We start from the raw sequence: 21646 nt of genomic DNA, 5'->3' as shown, positions 1-21646 counted from the left end.
TTTCATCTCTCCCCAACCTAAGTAATGGTACTGTCTTTAATTCACCCACGCCAAACAAAGGGAACATTCACACTCAGTTACAGTTGTCCCAGTGGAGCTGTATCGCAGCCTTGACGCTCTTGAGTCATTGCTGTAGACAGACAGCTGAGCTAATTACAAAGTTTCCCATGTTTTCATTTGACACGTAATAAAACACAATAACATAAAACATCATGATTTTATAGGAATATACAGAACATGTATTTACCGTGTTCTCACACTAATGCTTCATTTAAGTTAAAGAGAGAGATGGGGAATCCCCTTTATGTTTGACGAAGTACAGCCGTTGCGGACATGTTTGTTGTTTTAAAGTGTCTAATTTTCCTTAATTTCATCTAGAAATTCACTTGAAGTTTGTTTGAACTCTCTTTGGCCTCCGAAAGATCTGGAATATTTGCATCCGCTATAAAATTTATCAAATTAATTAGAAAGTCCGTTGCTAGCTTATTTCCTGGTATAAAAAAGGTAACAAAGTAGGGATGACATAAGGTGACATGAATTTGAAACATTATCATCCTTTGTCTCTACATTTCGTTTAAGGATTATCTAATTGAAGTACAACAAAATAAAAAGTCATATATAAGAACTAGAGATTGTGACCTACGCCAAAGATGAATGTAACGATAGCAGTAACCATAAACATGTTACCGTAGAAGCATTTCTTGAAAGAAAAATATAACTAATCTTTATGGGAGTGGCTACAAGCTCGCGTCAGATACACTTACGAGGAAATATGAATCCACGAACTGAATGAAAGGCAATCCGTAATGTAATACCGCTGAAAGAAAAATGGGATAAAAATATGAAAGTTTCCGTGAATGATACGTGGTTTGCAGGAAAGGAGACTCCATGCACATTTCGGGTTGTGAAAGGATGGTATTGCCCAAGATTTCTTGTTATGTGAAGAGTGTTATCGGAAATTTTGCAGATATTTCCTCGTCCTCTTTGCATGTTTGTTATTTTAAATGCCCAGTAAAACTAATCGTTTCATGCGTGAAAATCAAGGGCGTCATCTGAATTCATAATATTTATTCTCTGTTAACGGATGTGATGCGTATATTTATGTTCCTTATGTGTTGCGTTATTATGTTATACATTATTTTACATTACATAAAAGAATGATCTTGTTTGTGCCTGTGCGTATTTTATTGTTGCAATCGGAAGAAATTGTTGACCCTTTATTTATAGTTTGTACATCGATAGTTTTACAATATAGCATTCCACGAAGCCGGTCATGTTACATCTGTATATAGTATAGATTGCTAACGTACGTATCCTGCAACACTTGCTCTTACTGGTATCAAGTCAGAAAAGAAAGATTAACTTTCGTGGTTGGTTTTCCCGTCGAATACCGTGAAATAGTTTCAAATACAAATGTGACAAAAACTTCCTTAAACCAATCAATACATATGATCGAAAACAGAGAAACGTTAGACACACAGAGGCAAAGCCACAATTTGTAAACTTCTTTCGTTACTTTATTCATATTCATACTTCCAAAGGCAGTTGGTAGTCACTGAAATCTGACTTCCACTATAGCAAAACAAATGATTACTATAAACGATACTCATTCCTTTCTTCTTCTTCTTCTTCTTCTTCTTCTTCTTCTTCTTCTTCTTCTTCTTCTTCTTCTTTGGATGATGTTCCTAAAAGATGACATGCATCACATAAAGGAGAATTGAAATCCACTGTATACAGATTCCATCGTTGATTTCTCGGCATTTTAATTTTCACGTTATTTCTTTCGCCGTTTTGAAACTGCCATTATGAAGATGACCTTAATAATCTGACTATATTTTAGCCACGTCCCAGCGGTGTATGTAGCTCTTTCTTCTACATCATTGATAGCACAAAGATAGAACTGATAGAACTAAGATTTCCTAAGACTTAAAGTCGGTTTATTGGACAGTGATGGCAAATGCTCTATAAGTGATTACCTACGCTTGCATCCTCATTTCATATGATCGGATAAAGCGCGATGAAATCTGATCATCATACTATGACATGGAAACAACAAACTTGCACGTCGAGCGTCGTGACAATAAACCCAAAACTTTAGCTTACGATTGTGATATTTTTTGAACGATTTCACGCCTTCATTCCAATTCCATGTTATCTCCATTTTGATTATGTCGAGAGATGGGATTAGGTTATCATGTCCACAGTCTATATTCTTCTCATTTTTACTCTCTTCTTTTTATCGTTTGAAAGTGAAAGGCGACAGGCTGAAATTGTTATATCCATCGGCCGCTCACACACAAATCGTTAATCAGTGCGGATCCTATCCCTGGCCGCTCGCTTGCTTGCATAAGTAGCTAATGCAAACCCGAACGCTGGCGTATCCGGGCCTCACTTTACCAGGTTGTCTGAGAGGAGTTCTTTTTTTTTTCTTTCGAACATCAGAATGGGATGGATTTGGACTGTCGGCGGTCTTTGTTAACCTCCCAGCCCTTCAGCTCATAAATTTGAGATGAACTTGAGATGAATGCGTCTATTCACGACAAACCACTGGGCAATGTCATCCGCCAGATTTTTGTCTGCAAACAAGGTTTTGGCGCTTTTGTGCGTCGCACCTGTTTGTTTTCGATGCGTTTTCCCCCTTTCCGTCGAAATTGAAATTAAGGACACTCTTTTTGTCATCAAAATTTGATGCACTTCGGGCAAGCGAAATCAATTAAACCGTAAGCAATCAATCGGGGCGTATTTGCCAGGTTGCATTCACCCCCATTCTTGTTCACAACTCCAACGACTTTTAGGATCATTATACAATGTTTAGATGGAGGCAAAGGGAGGAGCGAGCATGCTTCGGATTAACGTGAAATGCAATTAGACTGAGAGGTTTTGCAAATTGTACACCATTATCTTATCTCTCATTGCTATTAAAGTTACGGGATTATACCATCTCGAGTATATATATATATATATATATATATATATATATATATATATATATATATAGAGAGAGAGAGAGAGAGAGAGAGAGAGAGGGATATATATAATATATACTTGTATATATATATATATATATATATATATATATATATATATATAGATATAGATATATATAGTTGAGACAATGTAGATAACAGAAGATGTCGCATGAAACCGGCAGAGTTGTGAAGCTTTCGACCGTGGTCTTCCTCAGCTTTAATATCTGTTTGTGAAACGAATTATATGTTTTTGAGAATAACAAATCTGGAGTCATAAACACAATATATCAAATATAAGTTGAGCAGGAGTTGATAGTTACATGGCATGCTTGGCAATATTTTTGGCACTTTGCAACACATTCAACAATGTGTAACTGTAAATAAGTATATAGTGAGCATATGTAGCATACAAACATATCATACAATAAAAATTATCAAACATTTCATTTAAGATGACAGAGGCGTACGGTAGGAATATCAGCATCATCACACTATATATATATATATATATATATATATATATATATATATATATGCACGTGTGTGTGTGTAAGTGTGTGTTAGTGTGTTTATGAGTATGGCTTTATATTTTTTTTGGGGGGGGTGTTTTTATTCACGTCAATCATTTATGGATTCCATTTGGCCATAAGGTAATTCAGAAGCTTGTAAAAAAAAATGAATCTGTAATAATGAGTCCATGACAACCAATAAGAATGAAAATAGAAAACCTCACGCCTGTGAAGAAACATCAGAGGACACAGGTTGAAATACTCGAGAATACACTGTAAAAACATGGGTGTTAGATTTAACACCAATGGTGTTAAATCTAACACCGATCAAACTTCAATAAAGGACCGCACCCACAGGTGTTAAAAATGCACTGTGATGGTGTTGAAAAGTGTTCACCTGACACTTCGTGGTGTTAATTTGACACTGCACCTGATGTTATTTTGACACTGTACTGGTGTTAGTTCAAAAATGACACCACATGGTGTTGATTTGATATTTGTTGGTGTTAATATCAATGGTTTAACACCCGTCCAGCTTCAATAAGGGACCACACCAGCTGGTGTTACTTTGGTGTAAATTTATTTTCACATTTTTTCAAAAATCTAGTATTTTGATGTAAAATTCTTGATCGTCTTGTTTAAATTAAAGATCAACAAGAAGTGTAGTTACTAAGAAACTGTTCAAAAAACAGTTTAAAATTTGGAAATGACACCCGGGGGTGTTAATTTAACACCATAAATGAGCACCGAAAATTTAACACCAGCTCGGTGTTCACTATTTAACACCGGACTTTTTGCAGTGTAGTTTCTTGGTGTCAATGGACCTGACATTACGCGCAGTAGGCCTGAAGTCTGACAAAAGCACATCTCTGAGTTTTAACGTTAACTTGAATTGAACAATTGAATACCTTCTGTTTCAGAGATGATATACGATGAAAACTCTGCCGTAGTTTCACGGTATGTTTTTTTTTTTATACCCTGGTCACTTTGTGCACATGTCTGTAGAATTATGAAACGAGGAGTCAAATCCTTTTTGTAAGTGAAAATGAAACGCAGATTAGCAAGATGGACAAATACAGAACTATTAGTTCTTTCAAATCGCGATTGTATCCATGTGGATCGAGGATGTAGAGTATTCTCCGCTATCTCCCCCAGTCTCTCTCTCTCTCTCTTCATCTCCCCCTCCCCCTCTCTCTCTATATATCTTCATATCTCCCCTTTCTTTCTCTAGCTCCCCCGCTGGATAGTCAATATTCGGTTCGGTTGAAAGGAAAAATCGTCGCTTTTTTACAATATCAAACGTTTTTGGCAAATAGATTTTAATGGCAAGTCGTATTGTACGCTTCAACAACAAAAAGCTTTTGAAAGTCAGTTAAATATTTACATTCTGAAAATGTGCCGTAAAGTGGTGGCAGCTGTTGCTTGAGATTTCTCGCTGCCTTCTCATTCCCTTCTCCTCCTCTCCAACATCTCGTACATCTCCACATTTGGCTCAAATCGGCAGATTCAGATATATTCCTGGCGGAGGCTATACATTGGATGTAGATTAAACATTGATTCCTCAGGCTAAAAGTAGAGCATATTGTCTATAACTAGATCTATTCCTAAATTTGTACCAACTGCAACCCTCCCCGCCCCCCTCCCACAAAAATAAAAGTAATAAACATAAAACTGACTAGATAAATAAGAATATAATTACTGGCTGGTGTAAAGTACCAACTATAATGCATAATACAAAAAGAGCGAGTATAAAATAATAGAGATATACGTTTTTGCTTTCAACTAAATCATCTTGCTCCATTAGTGGGTTCTATGGGATTTAGCGATGAAACATATATATCCACTATAGAGTGAGATTTTTAGCATGTTTTTGTCGTGTTTGTTTTTAATAAGAGAGATAGATTGGACGGATGAAATGAAAAAAAAAAATCGTCAAAAGTTGGATCTGAATTAAAAAGATATCTATAAATTTTCAAAGTTTCACATGTGTAATTCGCTAACTTGTGATTTTGGACACCACCACGCACATGGTGATTAGCCGAAGTGGTGGTGTCACCAACTCAAATATATGTCACTTGTTTGAGCACCTTACATCAATAATTCAGTAACACACAACCCTCTCTTCTGACAGTCACAATTGCTAGTTTATCACAACGGGACCAAAGTTTTATGCTATGAGTACATCGCAGGCATAAAATTTTATTTCGTGTCAAATAAAGCAATTTAATGAAGATTCAATTGAATATGATTCAAGTATACTTTATTTCCATCTGACAGAAAGTATACATTCGACAAATCATATTGTTTTGACTATTTGTAAAAAGTACAAGTCATGAAGTATAATACAAAATATATGTCTGTATGAATGAATAACTGTTATATTCTACCTGCACATAAATAGATTATGGATGATACGTTACTTACATATCATTATACTTACATATATATATATATATATTTTATGAGCCACGTCTTACAAGCTCTGCATTTCATTGGACCACTCTTTTCAGTCGTTATAATTACTTTTCTGTCAACCTTGCAGAGTGTGCATTGCTGCTCTTATCAATTTACTTATTTGCACATAATATTTTCCAATTTACTATAGAGCACTTTATGATCCACACTGTACTATGTATTCTTTTTACAAAATGATACAATATAATTTGTGTAATTCATGTTTTGTATTTAGTGTCATACTTTTGTTGGATGGAAGTAAATGATAGCTGGCATTAACATTGACAAGACGTGGATCACTCGATGAGCAATAGGCCTATACAAAATAAGTTTTTATTAAAAAAAAAAGAAGAAGAAGATAATATCTATGCTTGGCTAGAATTTCATAGAAACTGATATAGAAATGGTAATAGGACATTGTAACCGGTACATTTAAAAAGAACAGAAGAAATACATTATGTGAAATGAGATATCCATGTTATGACACAGACACTCTTTTATTCAGTCGTGTTTGCCACAAAAATATGGCGAACAAAAACAACGATATAAACAAACGCACACAGCTACACAGTTGGTCACACACACAAAAACGAAAAAAAAAGCACACATAAAAAGACGCAATATTTCACACTTCTATTTGTAATGGACTTAAGCCTTGTTCCTGCCATTTGCTCTTATATTACTGCATTTACTTTTGTAGCTATACGTCTCTTTGTTCAGAATTGTAATCTGATAATTTCGAAAATGTGGTTTTTTTTTTGTTTTTGTTTTTGTTTTTTTGGGGGGGGGGTCCAGTGATATGTGTCGTATTTGGTTGTGTCGAGAAATATGAGAAATAAATTCAATTTAATTCAATTCAGTGTTGTAGCAAAAACACAACATCGACGAATAAGGGGACAGAAGATATAATGTGTGCCAGTCAGTTGAAGACTTCCGAAGCTCTGACGTCATCAACTCATCTAAGTTGTAACGTGAATGCTTTGGTTTGCTATCAGTGTTACTTTTTGTGAAAAATAAACCTTGAAATTCCATAATTTTCCTCGGTCTGACTTTGGATGGAGCCTTGCAACCATGCTGTTTATCTGATTTTCTCCTTTAATCAGATCCAACTCCGCGACGGAGTCAAATTTCAGTTTAGTAGTCACCTGAGAAGGAAATAATGAAGACTAAATATCTCACAAATTGAAATGCTCCAAAATGGTTATCAAGCACATTTATTGTAGCCAATATCTTTATCTTTATTCATAGCGATATTGCAATTGTTTTGTTTTGATTTATTTTGGTTTTCTTTTTTTTTTTTACGGTGGTCATGCTGTTCTATAGTATATTCAAGATATCCACCGTAGGACCTTGTTCTTTATCACACGATACCTATTAGATGTACGTCAGTCTTACCTTTACACGATCCATCCTGGATTTTATCTCTAACAGCGCGTAGTATACTTATGCAACCTATGAAAGTTGATTTTTGTTCTTGTATTTTGGCAACAGCTCAATAGAGAAAGAATGAAAGAGAGAGAGAGAGAGAGAGAGAGAGAGAAGGAGAGGAAAGAGACAAATGTATTAAGGGAATTTACACTAGAATAATCAAAGTCAATTATGGAAGCGAGGAGTTTTTCTTATTATATATCATCAGATCCAAGAAGTGGATCGCACTTGAAACAAAAAGAAGATATACAACATCAATCCGAAGTGACCAAGAGTAAAGAGACTATCGCCGGGTCAATTTCATACAAGTTCTAAAATATCAGGTATCTCGTCTAGGCTCAGTGTATTATAACGAGCGTGAATTCGTCTTCTCGCATTTACAAAAGCTGAGTGCGCTGTCTGTAGCAGTCGACATAGGAAGTGGTCTGTTAAGAGACTGAGAAGTTTTGTAGGAAAACAAAGTCTGTGTCAACTCATATGAAGCTTTTGTCTTACTCCTTTTTAAAGAACCTTGCCCTAATTTTATCGGCAGACACATATATTTAAATCTGCTTTTACATCAACGGCAATGAAGGGAAGTAGAGTGAGGGAACGACTCGGATTCTATTTGCACTTGGTGCCCTCAAATTCCAGTAAAAGCACCTGAATTCATTTAAAAGATCTATCCATGGTTTGAAATTCCGTTTGTTGAAATCCCGCCCCGCCATGGGATTAATTTAGTACAATTTGAAAGTCTGAAACTATATGATAGTCCCTCTTCCGAGTAGCTTAGTCCCGAAAATCTTCTGTGTTACAGATATACCCTGAGGGAACAGAAGGCTTCGGTGTCTTACCGTGTGCATGAATGTATAAATAAATGAATGAAGTAAGTAAGTAAATATATAAATGAATAAATAGATAGATATATAAATATATATACGTATATATATAATATACATACATATAATACAATATATATATATGTATATTGTATAAATACATACATACATGATTGCATGTACACAGGTGTACAATATACATACAGAGAATCTCATTAATGGTGTGTCTACAGCGATGAGGTCACGTCAGAGATTCACAGACACAGATACATATATTTTGCCAGACGTGTTAGATTATCAAAACACAACAAAGGTCTCGAGAGCCGTATTTACTCTTCACTAGACTAGACACTTGTGCTCAACGTATTTCCTCGTTCGCTGTTGTTCATCCTCTCCAGAACTCGAGCCGACGGCGTGTTGATGCGGATATCAACCTACACCACTATTAAGTCCCGAGCAAACCGACACATCTACCTTCCCTCTTGGATCAGCGAAGAAGGAAACTCCAAGAGAGTTCTTCCCAAAAGTTTTGGTTTGGAGAAGAAAGAAAGAAGAAAAAAAAAAAAACCAGCATTCCTGTTCGACAGTCTGTGAAGGAGTCTGTCGGGTCCCGAAGCTGGACGATTTTCCCCCTGCAGGGGCGCCCAGCGATCCTTTGCCTCACCTGTCTCGGCGGCCCGTGTGAGCACGGAGATTCGTTCCCGGTTTTCAATTACGCCACGCAGCAAGATGTGGACTCAAAACAGGTAAGACATTTTGATTACGCCAAGGCCAACAACCTACCCCCTACCTCGTCGTTGGAATTCCCCTCCCTGACTTACCTGTCCTCACCTGATTCGACTTCTTAAGCCACTAGATTCCAACCCTGAGAATATTTTGCCGTTATAAATTCAGGCAACTCAAATCACAACATACCATCATAGTCGGCGTATTCAGGATCTGTTTGCGAGTAAAACCGGCCAGTTGAATACCGCTGAAGGTACCACCAAAAAGCAGAAAGGGTAGAAAAAGAAAAGAGACAAAATAAAGTAAAAGAGAAGTAGACTTTTCTTTTTTAAAAAGCTATCCGACAAGTGAAGTCCTTGTGTAGCAATTTTAACGCCGGTTTAGCCTTGCGAAGTAAGCAGACTTTAACACGAAATGATGTGGATCTGGTACTGCAGGTAGGCCCCCTACGACCTTTCCCCGCCAGGCATCGCGGTAGTAAAGCGGGGAGGCGTCAGATATCTGGTTTTCCACTTCAGCGCTAGGCAGTTGTTTCTGTGGTCGAACAAAAAAATCAGCGACACATACACGCAAAACAAAATGCAACAAGCAAACAAAATGTTTTCAGCAAGAGTGCTACTTCAACAAGAACATAATTAGTAAACTGTCGGTGAGTTGTACTTACTTCGTAAAACGCCAGCTTGATTTAGCAACTGCCACGGCGCTTAGTAAAAGCATCGTTCCTTTTCGCTTCGTGCTGTATTCTGTAAACAACCATTCAACCATTGCAGTCATGTATGTTCCCAGCTCGTACGTATTCACTATTGATGTGTATGTGTGTTGTTTATGATATGTTTGATGTGGAAAATAACCCGTGAATTTGCCAATAGAATGGACTGGAATGCAGGGTCAAAGCAGTACGAACTTCAACGAGAAATTGAAAAAAAAAAGAGCACGCGCACAATTCTCAAAGCCATCTTAAAATCATGAGGATAAACTTTAACAAATTTCTATTTGGTTTGTTGCCCGACCTCCTGCTTTTAATGTATTAACTCTTTGTTGGTTCTATAAAAGAACAAAAAACAAAAACAAAAACAAATCGTAATTCTCACACTCTAAATTTATTTCGAAATTTGCATCTCTCCCGGATTCGTTCTGTTTGTGTTGCGATCCCTCTTACGAGGCTTGTGGAAATTAAAGATACATAAGTGGGTTCTTGATTGGGTATGTTCTGTCTGTTCTGTTGAAGGATGATACAAGTGCATTGCCTCATTTATTGGGTTTATCATGGATACATTTTATTTCCTTTGGATGACGGCCGTATAAAATAACAAAGTGCAAGAGTCATTTGTTTTTGGTTATAGCACTTTAAAGATACGTTTGAGTGCGTGTGTGTGTGTGTGTGTGTGTGTGTGTGGAAAAGCATGTTCGTCGATAAAAGTCATAAGAGACGTCGGCATTAAAGGGGCATGTTCCAGACAATTTATATTAGTTTCACATTATCTGATTATGTAGTACAGAAATCGATAGTGCCGGCCATGTTTATATTTGTGGATTTAATTGTGGTCCTTGAGCAGATAAACCAATACTATAAAATAATAATAATAATAATAATAATACTCTGAACAAGGATGATGACATAGGAGGCTGATATATTTCAGTAATGCAGCAATGTAATTTCATTACAACACCACTTGTTTAACAAGTTTACTTGTGTAGAATTTGTACATGCTTTCTTTTTGTGTTCTGCCTCCGTGAGCATCCAATCATGTATTCATATGATAAGCTGCTATGTAATCATCCTTGTTCATTGTGATTTGTTATAAAGTTTGCAAGCATACTTACTCCTTATCCCGATCACTATAAATTCTGAAACTCTATACCCAGTTTGAGCAATCCATAGATGCTCAAATTCAAAAGTCTTCAAATCATCTTGAGGTCTCCTTTAATTTTATGACGAGCCTTGTTCAATTTCCAATAAACGATTTCCAGCCTTGCGTATCATCTTTTGCATTCATGCACTTCACTCTACACAAATTTACGCCGAAGATTAGCATCAGATTTAAGCTATTTGTACATCCAAGCTGGATATCATGTAGCATTTTATTTTGTTATACATGCCATGCATTTTCATTGAGAAATATAAAAAATAAATTGAAAATCGAAATTGAAATTGAATTGAAACTTCAAATTCAATTCGAACAATCAATTTACTGTGGCAAGTGATACGTCTCTATTATGCCTTTTTTATGTATGTGATCATTTTGATGATCGTTATGTTTATTTGTCTATTCTTTGATTACAAAGTAAATATCAGGACTGAGATCCAACAACCATTTCCGGGGTGGGTTTTGCCGAATATTTACTCGTCGGTCAGCATTACATAGGCTAGAATTTAGTTCCTGGAAACTTTCCCTGAATAGGTGCGACATTCAAGAGCGAAACTCGCAGATTTCATCTTTTTCGTTTTTTCATTACTCTGAGAAGAAAAGATGGCAAAGCCGAAGAAAAGATGGCAAAGCCGCTCGAACTGCAGTTTTAATATAGTAGTCTCAAATATGTACCACTACTTTTACATTGGTATTTTTTATTAAAGGTTTTATTCCAAAAGTTTCTATTCCCGCGCAATGAGCTGTGGCATCTTTATTCCCTGCGTTACTTTACCCTTACCCTGTGTTACTAAAAAAAAAAAAAAGATTACAACGGAACCCTCCGCAATATTAACTTCAAAATTGTGAATAAATCCAAATGCATTTTCAGGGTATGAAATTATAACTTATTATCCACGTCTTGCAGAAAACCCCATCCCATTTGCTTCAGTGGTCAAAGAGAAATGAGGAATTTTGCAGAGCATGTCAAGAATCCCTTCCCTCCAAGTTCTGTCCATTGTGTTCCAAGAGCATCCAAGTGCTAAACTTAAAATCACATCCACGACATGCTTCACAACGATTCACATTTCTCTGCGACCACTTAACCAAATAGAATGGGGTTTTCTGCAAAATATAGGTAAGATGTTACATTTTTAGACCCTGCAATAGCATTCAGACAGTTAATTGGAAGTTATCAATGCAAAAATCCCATTGTATTTTTTTTTTTTGGGGGGGGGCATACTGTATTTTGGCAGCTTTAGTCCTAGTGTTGCTTTACACGTGGGCAGGGAAATGTCCAATGGTGTTCTGTGATTATACTTACTTCATGTTGTGGCGCCACGTGCTTATCGTGGAAGTGTTTCTGGTGACTTAATTTGATTTAAATTATCTTCTGTATCCGGGTTTTCTACTCGGCTCTTAAAGCTTCGGTTGGTCTAACTTCTGTTCTCACGCTATTGATATATCGCGGGGTTCTCGCTTAGAAACATGGCTGTGTAAGTTGTTGGCACGAAAGGTGTTCGTAACAAATTCCATGCTACAAAGTACATGTATACACAGTTATAACATGGACTCCTTATTTTCCCATGTGCGATACATTATTACATTATTATTGCCGATTGTGGCACAGAATGTCATATATTTTTGATGTATTTTACAGTCATTGGGGTTCCAATCCATGACTGACTGAATTAAGTCGCAGTTACCTTCTTTCTTTCTTTTTTTTTTGTCACATGAAGATTTTTGATGTGTAGACATCTTGTTGAAGACTTTTGTGTATAAACATAGTCAACGGGAAACGTGTGAGGCGCTAGCATCTCTATGTCATTATATTGTGCATAAAATGTGACTGCAATCGACATCACATGTGAAAAATGTACATGCTATATACCCGTCCTCTTATATGTCAAACTTCAATGAAACTTAACTTTTCTATTTGCTTTTATTTTTCTTTGTTGAATTCATAAAGTCAAATTGGATATAGATTTGAATTTTAGTCTTCATCCATGTCCAAAATGGTTATATAACGATATTTTAAGAGTATATACAGTCAACCTTGCCAATAAGGCGAATCTATTTGGACTGAAGAAATAGCTTACAGAAAATCGACTTATGAGGGGTTAAAATAAACAGAATGTAAAGAGGAGAGGACTTGAAAAGACCTTCTATTTAGGCGATTATTCGACTTATGCAAGGTCGACTGAATGTCTTTTAACGTGCACACCAGGACCAAAGTCACTTCTTTGATGTCGCACGAATGCCCAATTTCTCTGTGGAAAAGAGAGAAAATTAGTCATACGATGTCATGACACCTCTCTACAACACAGTCGGCTTTTGTTTCAAACAGAAATATTAACAGTACACCAAGTGCACCACATTTTATTTTGACATTGTTAGCAACCTTGAGTTTAGCGCAGCATATCATAAAGTTCATCATGATTCTTTTTATAGATTTTTGAAGTCTCAAAATATGATGATCCCGTTCACGCTGATCACCGAACTGTGGCTTCTATGAGAAGCAGAAAGAGGCCTTGAAGGGGTAAACAAAATCCAAGACTGGACAACTTTACTGTACTATATGCTGCAAGTAGTTACCACTCGATTTTTGTTTTCTTCGCACGCTTTGATGCGTCAAACAACACGAAGCACGAACAAACTGCCTGGTTCTCAACAATCGATGAGATTTGCTCGGCGGCATCTACGTTCGAATCGATTACACTCCACGTTTGGAGCCGAACTGCACAGCCTCTAGCCATGGAAATGCAGGTATAGCAAAAATGGGAGGAAAATTATTGTGCCAGGACCATTACATGAAAGGACCATGAATGTGAATGGCTGCTGGGTCCACAGGTTGCGGTTGAGATCGCAAAACTGGAGACCCTAAGCGTTTTAGGACGAACGCGGGAATGTGCATTTTTTTTGACAATGGTAGGAAGGGAAACAGTAAAAGTAACCATAAAAGGATGAAAAAAAAAAACAACCCTATGTGGTTGACAGTTATAGCCAACTGTACCATGAATTATTGCTTGAAGTCAATAAATCTGGTTCACACTATTCTCTGATGATATTATCGAGCCCTACAAATTGTAAAAGATAACAGGTATGCACTTTGAGAAAACAAGTTTTTGCTCTAAAGGAAATGGCCAACTGTTCGAATTCAACTCTCAAGCGTTAGAGACTACGAGACCTCATAACATTTCAAAAAAATAAAAAATAAAAAAGACACACTATTGATTTGAATAAAGACCAACAGGTCCAGCGAGCGTTTTTGCCATCCGATCCTTTCCCAATGGCATCAAATGATATAATCGAGATTCAGCCATGTTGTCATTTCTGGTATAGAGATAGAATAACAGCCTTCAATGTTTTGTTTTGTTTTTTCCATTATCAGGCCTGGCGCCATATCTTTCACTAACGTATTTATTCAAACTCTAAGGACACTTGTTGGGGTCGCAGCTTACTTTGACCAGTACACGTACATTCCGTGAACGTTACGTGTCCAATGATCAATCATTTGAGTCTCTCATATTGATAGTAAAGCTTGGTCTTGGAAACATGTGGCCTAAAAGATATTGCTAACTTTTCTTTCATAATTAGATTACTTTTGACACCTGTACGAAAGTACACTCCGTGTTATATAGAAGAAAAGTATGTTGAAAGCGAAATTCTGTTAACCTTACTTTCGTATTGATGGATATCATTATTCAGGTAAAATATAAGCGCTCTGCACAGTTTTAAGGGGAGCTACAGATTAAGGAAAAACTTTTGCTTATTTGGTTTTGATATTTAAAATACCCAATTAGATATAACTATGATCACTCTGAAGATAAAACAAATAAACATAATTATGATGGCCGTTACGGAAGCGCACATACCAATTCCGTGCGCGACTTTTTGTCTGTTTGTGCGTTCTCATGATACCCGTACGTCCAATGAGTACTGCCTCTGAGAAATCATCGTGTCCACTTTAATCAAAGGGAGCTTTCGTTTCAGGATGGAAGCCAGGCAGGAGGCAGAGGCAGGACCTGTTTCCATGTATTTCCACCGTTCAAATATCATTACTCAATAATTTTGCTCACTTGGCTTTCTGTTTCTATTTTTGTATGAAAAAGGAATGCATAAATCAAATCAAATCAAACCAAATCAAACCACATCAAATCAACGGTGGGCATTGGGAAAAAATGTTCGACCTATTCCCCTCGTTTATCCAGCCTAAGACTTTCCTGTGTGCATAATCTGCTTAAACATGAGTTAAGACATGTGTACCATTTTGGAAGACCACGTAAACAGTTGATTGTGTTGATGACTGAGCAAGATATACGAATAGTGGCTGTTCGGACAAACAGACAGCAAACTCAACCAGTGGAACTGCTGGCAATATGTAACCTTGTGCTTTGACAATAATAAAAGAAAATGGGGTTTTGGGGTGTTTTTTTTTTAATGCATTCGATGCAAAGCAATTGAAGGGATGCAGAATGGATGCTTCCCCAAGTGTTGATAAACTGGCCTTTCTGGTCTAGGCAAGTTCATTCTTCTTCTTCTTCTTCTTCTTCTGCTTCTTCTTCTTCTTCTTCTTCTTCTTCTTCTTCTTCTTCTTCTTCTTCTTCTTCTTTTTGAGCTTAGGTTGTTACGTCAGGCAAGTTAATGTATTATGTTGCTTCAAAAACGAGTGAAATGCCTTACCAACTGAGGAAAAAGAAGGGTCATATTCCGAAATGTGCTCATGAGCTTATTACGAAATGGCTGATAACATCATCAACAACAGCAACGACATCAGAACAACAACAACAAAATTTCTTGTCTGACAGAATCCTTTAATTTTGCCCAAGTTGGTAGTTTTTGGGAGAAACATATACCGTACAACATTTAGCTTGGCTTACGTTCAAATGCTTTTCTTGTGTTTTTGCAGATGATACATTTGACTTAATAGTTTATCCATACGGCAAGATGCGTCGATAACCGGAGTTTTTTTTTTTTTTTTTTTTCAAGTAGAACTCACTGTTGTGAGCTCCATTTAGCCTATTGATAATAGTAAATAATTAAATCAACAATGTAGCGTTTTGATTATTCATATGAGCAAGATAATAGCAGGCTCATGACCTTGGCGACCTACATTACTTTGATGGATGTGATAATATTATGGGGAAAAAATCAAATGAGTGTCATGAGGGCATCATCTACTAGTACCTTACACGACCTCTTCCGTTGGTATACATCATAAATTAATACGACAATCTCACGTGGCCATTACGACTAGATGGGGTTGCTCATTGAACGCTGCGATTGGCTGAAGTTTAAATTGCCGTTAGCTCTCACTATCAGCCCTACTGGAAAGAACACAGTGTCCCACAGTATGTTCACTTGCAGTGTGTTCACATAGTCGACTATGTGAAAACGCTCGACTTCAACAGTGTGGAGATGATTTCACACTGTGGTTTGGTTTTCACAGAGTGTTCGCATGGTGATAGTCTGTGTCACACTGTGAATTGATGATTCACAATGTGTTCATGCTGTTAAAACTCGAATTTAACACGATGAAGAGATTTCACACTGTGTTCACAATGTGTTTACACTGTGTTCACATTGTGTTTCACACTGTGTTTCTCACACTGTGGGACGTTGTGTTCTTACCAGCGGGGTTAAACCCTATTTTTCTTCTTATTTTTTTTTTCTACCGTCCAGCACTTCTATAGCTTCATGGATTTTATTTGTATCAAATTTCTCTCTTGGTTGTAGACCTACCCATAATAAGAATTTAACTATAGAAATCCGAATGAAGTGAACTAGTGACGTTGATTCCCTCCAACAATGACCTTTAACATTCTTTTCCAATATTTTTTTCATTCCCTAATTTTGGATCCTGCTCAAGCAGAGATTCACTGAAAAGAGATTATTTGTATGTCATCATCAACGGGCTAATTTCACCAAAATGTTTGCGTAGCTTCCTAAGCGATACGAATATAAAAAAACAAACCACTTTGATTCCTCTACAACACATTACTAAAAGAACTCCTCACCTTATGGGTTTTCAATTGAATTCCTTTTTTTTTTTTAAGCAAGGGATTCTTTTTTTTCTTTTAAACCATACATATTATAGCAATTGAACTGGAAAGCTAATGCGTAACGCAGAGCTTATAGTTTCCGTAGTATCATTTTCAGGTGAATGGATCACATTATAGTTGCATTTCGCGCTCATCATCTGTCCACTAATTCGGCCAGAAACATTAAATTTGCGAGTTCATTGACAGGAATATTTTCTGCTCTCATTCACTCCGCCTTTCGGCTTCCAGTATGGCTCCTTGTTTCTGCTATAGTTTCTCGTATAAAGGTTAGTTCGGGGGAATAACTCCCATCCCTGTGCATCGTATTCAAAAGAGTGGCTGGGGAGCAGTCTCTCCGAGAGCAAATGAAATTTTCACATCTCTTGCCGACGACCTGACGCCAATTTCGTATTGCGTTAATTTTCTTTGACATCCCCCCAATCCAGCGCGCATATCAACAGAGCGCGCTTTTGAGTCGGCTATGAATTATTTGCACCGGGGCTGCGAGTCTTCGGGCCCGAACAAAGGCCCGAGCAAACACTCTTCCCTCCCCACAACAAACACGTCCGTCATAGCCCCTCAACAAAGTAGCTGTCGATTTTTGCTCCAATTTTGGCAATATTGCACAATGGAAATTACAAAGCACAGATGTTGAGGGTGTCAGTTGATGACGCACAGGCTCCTTATTTCATCATATTAATCCAATGTTCCATAGTTCCTCTTCCTTTCTCCCATCCTCCCTCCTTCTCCCCCCCCCCCCGTCTTCTTCTCTTTCACTCCCGCCCTCTTGTCATCTTCCTTCCCAAACTAGGCAAATTTATGAAAGCGCGGCTGTCAATACTTACAGGGTAAGATAGCAAACAGTGGCAAGAAGTGCGCAAGAAGTGCGCGCCGGTTCTTGGCGTGCGCAAATGAGCCGTTTGCATCGCCCGGAGCATGTTTTTAGGAGCGGATTTGGAGCAAAAGAGGAAAAGTAAAAAGGTGAAAAACACCGGTGAAATTGAAAGGGCTCAGGAGGAGGGAGATGTGATCCGTAAGAGATGACGCACTGAGTGAGCCTGGCGAGAGGAGGACAAAAGGGTTTTGGAGGTGGGGAGAGAGAGAGTGGGATTTCGAGGCGAGTGTCTGATCCAGAAAAGTCAAATGAATAGATTGATGGGCCGTGCACGGGTGATGTAGACCCTCGCTAGCCCGGAGGCTGATGCTGAGCTGTCCTAATACAACCCGTCTACATACGTCAGATTGATAACTCGATGCTACCATTGCACTTAGTATGTAGGCTCGTCGACTAGGAGTTACATGAGCATTTCCTTCACTGTCATCAGTCGAAACGTATTTCGAAACGACTGCAGACAAAAGGTGTATGGGAGAGGTCATCTCGTTGAATAATTTGACCTGAAATGATAATGTCTCGGCAGTAGCATGGGGACCAGTTACTTCAAATATCCACCAAACGACTATTAAGTAGGCTACGCGTTGTGCGGCTGATTTGTGTGGGTGGAGTGTATGGGTTTGTAGTGTCTCCGTGATGAAGGCAAGCGAGGTCGCTGACCCGCCCGATCTAGTTGAATGTACTTCTCTCTTCTCAGAGTTTTCGGGCAGCGGCCAGCCAGCAAGAATCCCAGTATGTGCGCCAAGTGTACGGTTACTCCAGCGGGGCGCGATCTGCGGGTGTGAGTCGCCCTCCGGCTGCGTCAAGCGGTCTGCCCGGCACGTTTTCTGTAGGAGCTTTCTCAACGCTATTCCAGCACATTGAACAAACGGTATTGGCAACATCCAACATTACCTTTATCATTTCCCCCTTTCTGAGCGGCCTAGCTTTTTTTTTTTCTTCTTTTCTTTTTTCCCCCATAGGTTCTCATAATCAAGAACGCGCGGGAACAGCCGCGCGCGACGGTGTGAGAATATAGTCATCTGTTATTCTTGGCCCGTTGTGACATGAAAGGGTACGCTGTATGTCTCTCGCTACAGTGTTCAATGCACCGTACCCCTCGCACAATACCTTTCCGCTCACCACATCGAACGTGACCTGTTACATTAAACACCATAATGTTCTAGACAACAAAGACACAGTTTCCCCTATGACTTTGTATTGTAAAGCGGACGGATTATCAAATTATCTCTTTATCTCAGCGTTTCATTCCCCAATCATTAAAAGACTTGGATATGACGATTTCACGAAATGTGCCAGAAATAAATACACGAAATGAGCTTTCTGTGTGTCGTTGAAAGTAATAGATCTTTATTTTGTTGCCATAAAATAACAAATATCAGCCGATGTAATCACCGAAATATGTAAACAATCTATCGCAGTTCTCTATATTTTCGTTTAATCTTCAGCGGGGTTGAAATGAAGCATTTGAGATTTCATATCTTACCATGATAATTGGTCAATATAACTGGACACCTTTAAACTCTAAGTGCGGATGGAAAAGAGTGAATAAAAATGATATTGACACTATCGCTGGTGCTGATCAATCCACCAGGGATGTTCATTCTCTAGATAGATACAACACACACACACACACACACTTTAATTCAAATAATATTCTTTATTCGAATTTCGTTCGATATTGACATCATTTTCACAATAGAACGAATACAAGCAAGAATGTTATGCAAATTCACACAAGCAAACAAAAAGACTTAAAAAAGACAGCCTACAACCATATGTATACAACAGTTACTTTTTTACAATACAAAATTGGACATTTACGTCTCACAATACAAAATTCACCGTGATTAACTTGATCAAACTCATCAACACACTCACAAACACGCACACACACACACACACACACACACACACTGACACCCCCTTTATCCACCTGAAGATTGAGAAAAGCTTGTGAAGAATATTTTTTTTTTCCTTTTCGTGCTCTTCTGTTTCTTTCCTGTTGATAGGCAAATGATACTAGAAAGTGTCGTGAAATATGGCAAGATTTGTGATTGGTCAGATAGGTACCACGTGACATTCACTGATTTCGTTATAGTTCACGCTCGTGAACTACTGAAGTATTCTCATTGGTTCTTCCACGGGAAATCCCGTGTTAAACAAAACGGAATGAGTCATATGATATCTGCTATCATTTTGCAATCGATATTTTTTGAGATTCATTACTTTACAAATTCATCCACTGGTTTAAAAACGACCTAATGAGGTTTATCTATGGCATTTTTGTCACGCATACGGACATTGCACTATCGCTTTAATCACTCGATATCCCAAATGTTTTGTGCAGTCTCTGCAGTATTAAAAAAAAAAATGGTTCCATTTTGTCCTGTAGGCCATATCCAGCCCAGACAAGTCGATCCTATAAATGCACTTCAATTACTATAACAAAATGCGCGTAAATGGCATTCTTTCATGTACTCTCCTGGCCAACATACCCTCCAAATGCATCATTAGTCCTCGTACAACTTTATTGCACGTCGGTCTTCGGCCTCTGTGAATTATTCGACTGCACTTGGGCTATACCAACATATTCCTCGGGCGTATATCCATAATACTAAATTATGTATAGTGCATTCAAAATCATGTATTATTTACATGAATATACTTATATGTGTATTTGTATGTGTATGTGTGTGGGGTGGGGCAAGCACGTTCTCATAAAAGCATTGCAAATCAGACAGTTTCTCTAATATGCATATGGTTATGAGATACTTTTTTTTTTTACTTCGTTGTAACCGGAATTTCGTTATAACCGTGTTCGTTATAACGGGTGTGCCCTGTATATTGACCAAGGAAGAAGAAGAAAATCATGGCTTCAATGTGAGGCCACAATGAAAAAAACAAAAACATGATAGAATAGTAACGGGCTCTGTACTTACTCATTAGCTTGTTCACATAGAAGACCAGGTGATCAAATAAAAAAAGGAGAGATAAAAAAAAAACAACAACATCATGCAGCCATTAAGAAAGAACCGTGTGAAAATCATATCTTGTATCCTTTTATTGATTCGGTATACCCTGTGTTTGTCTCCCTATAAGGTTAAAAAAAATTGTGTGTGTGTTTACATTTCGTTATGCTGAATTTTCGTTATTCCAAAGGTTCCTTAATCCGCAAACAAAATAAGGCTCACAATTCGAAAGATTCGTTAATCCGAAAATGAAATAAGGTTCGTAATTCCGAAGGTTCGTTAGTATGCACCATTTTTTTTTTCTGATTAATGAACCTTCGGAATAACGAACCCTATACTTCATTTTCGGATTTGCGAACCTTCGAACTTACGAACCTTGTTTTCATTTTGGGATTAGCGAACCTTCGGGATAACGAACCTTATTGCATTTCCGGATAAACGAACATTTAGGTATACGGAATGTGTGCCTTTCAGAATGACGAAACTTCGGAATAACGAACAGTACTCTTTTTAAAACCCCTTTCTCCAAAGAGATATAGTATTTTCATGCAGTCACGTGAATATTGATAAGAGAAAAGAAAAAAAAAAACCCAACAAAACAAGATCGAATTGTATGTTCACGGTATAGCTTGCTGTAGTTATATCCAAGAAGTTCAACCCTCTCCCCCTCAGAATACAGACAAACAAACATGAAAAAGATCACTAAAACGAATCCTTTGCCAGCATTACCATTTCCGTATACTAAAGTCCATCCTCAGACGTGGTTTGACTGACCTTCATCGAACTTCATTAAGGTTGTCCTCATTCCGTTTTTCATGTCGTCTGAAATGAAATAGAATCTAGAGCTCAATTTTGCAGTTCTTGCCAGATTCTCTCTTGTTCTCATCTTTCTCTTATCTTAACCTTATATTTTCTCTTTCCCTATTTTCTTTTCCACATTAGATATTTAGATTAATCTTACATTTCTCATCGGTTACATGTTTTTTCTAG

This window comes from Diadema setosum, chromosome 17, assembly GCF_964275005.1.
Source record: "Diadema setosum chromosome 17, eeDiaSeto1, whole genome shotgun sequence".
Taxonomy (NCBI): domain Eukaryota; kingdom Metazoa; phylum Echinodermata; class Echinoidea; order Diadematoida; family Diadematidae; genus Diadema; species Diadema setosum.
This window is presented reverse-complemented; position numbering follows the sequence as displayed.